General features: G+C 41.6%; 1 non-coding gene across 1 annotated transcript; it reads left to right on the forward strand.

Annotated features, from left to right (window-relative positions):
* The first annotated feature begins 4221 nt into the window (after positions 1-4221).
* On the forward strand, positions 4222-4328 carry LOC133031614 (small nucleolar RNA R71). Its single transcript, XR_009684718.1, has one exon. It is a non-coding gene; the product is annotated as a small nucleolar RNA R71 (small nucleolar RNA).
* The last annotated feature ends 1840 nt before the right edge of the window (positions 4329-6168 follow it).

Here is a 6168-nt window from a genome sequence, read left to right on the forward strand (position 1 = left end):
CACTATTCTGATCGGCATAGACCTAATCCACCTTTCGGAGATAACTAACTCTCTTCCAGGTAATAGGGTTCCAAACCCTGATTCATAACTATCATACGGTCTACCCAACTTACTAAAGATTCTAGCTGCCACATAAGAATGTGTGGCCCCAGAATCAAACAGCACTGAGTAATACGAGTTATTAACTGAAAGCTGACCTGTTACAACTGAGGGGCTGGCATCTGCATCAGCCTGCGTGATGGCAAACACTCGAGCTGGAGTGGGTCTCGCCGGAGCCCTCGGTGCCTCTGATCGGAGCTGGGGGACAATCCCTCTTGTAGTGTCTGGGCATGCCACACTAAAAGCATCCCTGACCTTTGCACTCACCCTGATGGTGCCTTTTGCAACTAGGGCACTCAGGATAAGAAAACTGGGTCTCAGCACCACCCTGACGGCTGCCTCTACTCTGGTTCCCCCGGAACCTCTTGTTTTGACTCGAGCCACCGGATGCAGTGGATGTTCTCCTCTTTTACTCCATGGCCGAACCACTACCTCCCCTGCTAAAGCCTGATGCAGGAGGGGTAGGAGCCCCGCCATTCACTGGAGTACTAGCCGACTACGACATACATCCAATTGCGCCCTCAGCTCGCAGTGCCTTCTCCACCATCTCAGCATAGGTGGTCTTGTCGTCAGGGGTGATCATCAGGTTGTGTTTGATCTTCACATTTAACCCGTCCAGATACTTCTCCTTCTTGCTGAAATCGGTTGGCACTATTCCCGAGGCTAACCTCGCCAACCGGTCAAACTGGGTAGTATACTCAGTTACGCTCATATTTTCCCACCGGGTCAGGTGGGTGAACTCTTTCCTCTTGGCACTTCTGACTGCCTCGTTATAATATTTTGCGTTGAAGAGTTCCTGGAACCTTTCCCAGGTCATGGTGGTGACGTCATGAATTTGAGACACCATGTTCCACCAAACTAGAGCGTCTTCTTGGAACTAGAAAGTGGCACACACCACCTTGTCATTCCCGGTGACACCCATAAAATTCAGAATCTTGGTTATCACTGTTAGCCATTGCTCGGCTTTCATGACATTTGGACCTCCCAGAAAAATCGGAGGTGCTTGCTTCCGGAACCTTTCATACAGGGGTTCCACTCTGTTTGCCGCTACTACTATCTCGGCCTGAGCAGCAGGGGCGGGTGCCACTGGAACTTCTGGCACAGGCACTGCAGGAGCCCCCTGCTGCCTCAATCTCTGTATCTCAAGATCTTGTTCCTCTATCCTGGCTTGCATTTCAGCAAACCTAGTCTCCCAATTCCGGGCTTCCTGATCGGCTTGGGCAGCCTGTGGCGGGTTCTCATCACCCCGACCACGAGCCCTGCCCCTGGGACCTCTACCACGACCCCTAGCTTGCGGGGGAAACTGGGCTCCCTGACCCTGATTTGACCCTACTGAGTTGCCCTGGCTCCTGGTATTCCGCCTGGTGTCCATCTAGTCGAAACCGCCTGCGAAACCAAGAGTTGGCACATCAGGTCATGATCACAGAGAGCTTACTAATGCCGCTTAATTTGGAAATTAAAAACAAAACATGCGCCTATTCTACTATCAGGCTACTAACATGCTTCTTATCAGGCTTTTCTTATTTCATAAAAATTAAATAAACTACTAAAGCAATAAAAGCTTACTGAACCGTAGAACGAACTAACTACTGATGATGATTGTACATGTCGTGATGATCTTCGGAAGACAACCTGTCGGCTCTGATACCAAATTGTAACACCCTAACTAGCATAGGCGTATTACGTGATTTTAAAACATACTGTGCAGCTCATTGCTAATCAACGAGGTTTATGGAAATCGTGATTAATTAAAATTTTTTCTTTTTAATTAAACTTATAAAATATTTATACAAAAATACTCGGGATCCCGATTACAAAACACTTTACAAAAGTTTACTATCTATACATAATACTTGTTGCCTAGCGACTAATTACAAAAATAGCCTTGCTGTCCCGAGGATCGTACGCTCCAGGCCTAAACGCCCCGACATGTACAATCTTCATCGACTCGCTCTCACGGTCCTTCAGCCTTAGATTTGCCCTTACCTACACATAACCATAGCACTGAGAGTCGATAGACTCAGTAAGAAAAGCATAATGAAATATCATACAAAATCCCGAGTTATGATCAGACGCCCATACCCCTGACCATAACCCTAACTGCCGTGTCCAACACGATACTGAGTCCTGAACGTTCATAAGACAGTACTATTGACAAGTAACAGCCTATACTCGGTACACTGGTCATACTCCAGCCTAGTCATACTCTAGCCTGTACCGGTGTGTTACGATATCAGCCTATACTCAGTACACTGGTCATACTCCAGCTGCTAGTCATACTCTAGACTGTACTGATGTGATACGTCAAATAGTACAGAACCACCAACCCTAGTATCAGCCTATACTCGGTACACTGGTCATACTCCAGCTGCTAGTCATACTCTAGCCTGTACCGATGTGATAAAGTGTCAGCCTATACTCGGTACACTGGTCATACTCCAGTTGCTAGTCATACTCTAGCCTGTACCGATGTGACACAGTCGGATGGTTCGAAGCCAACATACATATCTAATGTAATCTAACAGGCTTCCTACATGCACACTAAACATGTAATATATATATATGCATACTGTTATACTAATCTTACCTCAATTCCGAATTCACGTGTGCCGGTCAACCTGATTGGAACGAACTACGCGGCGGTTTACAGGCTCCTAAACCATAACAATCACAACACTATAAGTGATACGCTAAATCACTTCCCGGGGACTTAAACTAGGAACTAAAAGTTTCCCTATCAATAAAAAGCATGGCAAAACCCCAAATAACATAAAAACGAGGAAATCTAGGGTTCCTGAAAATCACCCAACCGGCAGACCGGTTGCCCAACCGGAATTCCGGTTCTGGGAATTTCAGAACCCCATCCGGAATTCCGGATGCACAACCGGAATTCCGGTTCCTCGCAGACTGAACTCAAAAATTCATAACTTCATCAATTCGAACCCAAAGCAAATCAAACCTTCCAGACCTGTTCTAATTACCCCTAAGAACAAATCCAAAGCAAGAGAACCAAGCTTCAATCACAGAAACTCAATTCACCATTGGAGGTTCAAGATTGAGTTCAAAACTCAAAACTTGACTAATCCCTCCAAACAGCCACTAAATCAAGCATAACTCAACCTATTTCAACATAATAAAACTCTAGAACACACAATTAAACAGCAGCAACAACTACAGCAACAAACTTCATCATCTTTCTTTGAAAACTCTATTTTTGAGTAAAAACTTACAAGCTTGAAACAAAGCTACTAACATGCATCAAACTAGCTATAATCTACTCAAATAATCATGCTTAAACCTTTGCAAACAACAACAAAATCACAACAACAACAACAACCTAAACTAAGCATGCAAACCATAAAATTCTTCCAAAATTTCCAAGAAACAAGAAAAGAAGCTAGAGCAAGGTTTACCTCCACTAGAATTACTTTGATCTTGCTGAAAATCACTTGAATCAAGCAAGAAAACCCAGCCCTAGCAGCTCCCAAGCTTGGCCGAAAAGAGAGAGAGAGAGAGAGAGAGAGAGAGAGAGAGAGAGAGAGAGAGAGAGAGAGAGAGAGAGAGAGAGAGAGAGAGAGCTTTGAATTTTTTTCTATTTTGTCTAAGTTTGAAATTTTGAATAATGAGAAAAATGAAATGCTTAATTTAACTCTTAATATCAGCCAAAAGAAATGCCATTAATCACATATTTTCACCAAATAAAGTCCACTAAAGGACAAAACATAAATGGGACAAAATGACCATTTTGTCCCTTCACACTAAAATAGCATAAAGAGCACTAAAGGGGTATTTTGGGAAATTCCTAATTCCCGGCCAATCCCGACATTCCCAATGTCTAATAAACCGTCCCACAATACTAACATACTAAGTTATGATTTTACTGAGCCAAACACCGAGTTCCATGTTACCGGGCACCGGAAATGCAAAATTATGAAAATCACTAAATGACATAAAATGCATTTCAGAATTCAATAATAACAGTATAAATAATTATTTAAATATCTATAAATAATTTTCCATAATTAAACAAGATTAACTGCTAATTTCCAAATTAAACTAAGCGGTCTTTACATGTTACCTACCAACCCGTTGTAGAAATTATGGACCAGCATCCACTTCTCTATACCATGATGAGGGCACTTTCTGATCAGATCTTTAAACCTCTCCCAAGACTCATGGAGAGATTCATTATCTTGTTGGCATAAGTTGTTGATCTCTCCTCGCAGCTTGGCAGACTTTGCTGGAGGAAAGAACTTTGACAAGAATTTCGTAGCCAGATCATTCCAAGTGGCGATAGAGTTGGGTGGCAAGGAGTTTAACCAACTCTTGACTCGTTCTCTGAGCGAGAATGGGAACAGCCTCAGTCGAATGGCATCATCACTAACTCCATTAACTTTAAAAGTTTCAAAAAGTTCCATGAAGTTAGAAAGATGCAGATTAGGATCTTCAGAAGGGAGGCCACCAAACTGAACTCAAGACTGCACCATTTGAAGTATGGCAGGTTTGATCTCAAAGTTATTCACATCCACTGTCGGTGGCCTGATACATGACTGCACTCCCGTTAGAGTAGGGAGAATGTAATCTCTCAAGCTACGACCATTAGCTTGATCTTCCACGGCACCACCATTATTACCGTTATTTGTAGCATTCACATTCACATTAGCAGCCATGGTTTCTGTTGTTTGAGCAGTTGCTGAAACTCCTTCTTGCCTCTTGTTCCTTCGGTTTCTCCTACAAGTTTTCTCAATTTCAGGGTCAATGGGTAGTATAACTGCTTGCCCTTGGCGGCGCATGCACTCAAAATACCTGAAATAGATAAGAGCAGTTTTGCAAGAGAAAGGTTAGAAATTCAGCAAGAGAAAATATACCAAAGTAGAAGTTAGTATAATTTTGTGTAATATTAATCTTTAAACAATTCCCCGGCAACGGCGCCAAAAACTTGTTACGAATTTTATGATTACTACGCAAGTATACGCTACCAAGTAGTATGTCACGCAAGTGAGGTCGAACCACAGGGAATTGGATTAAGTACTACTAAACTATACTTATAATCCTATTTGGTAAAACAATAATTTCGCAATTTTAAAGAAAATAACTCAGAAAATTAAAAAGAATACACGACGATTAATCAAGATGAGAGATTAGGGAGGTGAATCCTGTTGATAAGTTACCAATGTTAATACCTAATTGCTATCCTTATCTTAATGTGAATGACAGATTATGAATTTAACCTAACTCTTTTCAGATCTTTTAGGTTCTAAATCTTATGTTCTCTAATTAACTTCTTAATTAAATCAACATAAAATCAGCATTAAGCAATAATCTATTTGTCACTAAGGCTATGTAAATACTTTCGTTTCACATCAAAACCTAGACTATCCAATTTTAGCATTCTCAATTCTCACTTTTCAGATTTCGAATTGAGATCATTAAACATGTAAAAGGTGATCAAACTTGCACATGGAATTAAACACAAATTTAGATAGTATTCACAAAAAAGATGAAGGAATGGCAATTATTTATTAACTTGGCATAAACTTAAACAACATTCATCATCCTCCCTTAATGGGAAATTTAGCTCATAACAACTTTAAAAACATCCATGATTAATTCAGAAACAAAACTAAACATAAAAGGAAGAAATAAGGGTAAAAGAAAGAAACTAGAAGGTGATATCGCTCCAGGTCTTCAAGATAGCTTCCTCTCCACCTTCATCCACTTTTTAGTTCTTTTTCTGCTTACTTTGACCTTCAGAGTCGTATTCCTTATATAGGGATGAGAGGTGTGCCTCCAATTGAGAGAAAAATCAAAATTAGGTCAAAACTGCGTTTTCCGTACCTAGTCGCGACTAGCCTTTAAGCTGGTCGCGACTATAGGCAAAACTCAAAAAACCGAGTTTCTGCCAAATCTCGAAGTCGCGACCAGAGTCGCGACCATGAAAAAAGGTCGCGACCTGGCTCTTTGGAGGTCGCGACTACTAACACGTCTGGAGCCGATTTTTCCAATTTTTTTGCCAGTTTGTCCCGTCTTTTCACCATTTGACTGAATTTGAACTTTAACACCCCGGGA

This window comes from Cannabis sativa, chromosome 9 (assembly GCF_029168945.1).
Source record: "Cannabis sativa cultivar Pink pepper isolate KNU-18-1 chromosome 9, ASM2916894v1, whole genome shotgun sequence".
In the NCBI taxonomy this organism is placed as follows: Eukaryota; Viridiplantae; Streptophyta; class Magnoliopsida; order Rosales; family Cannabaceae; genus Cannabis; species Cannabis sativa.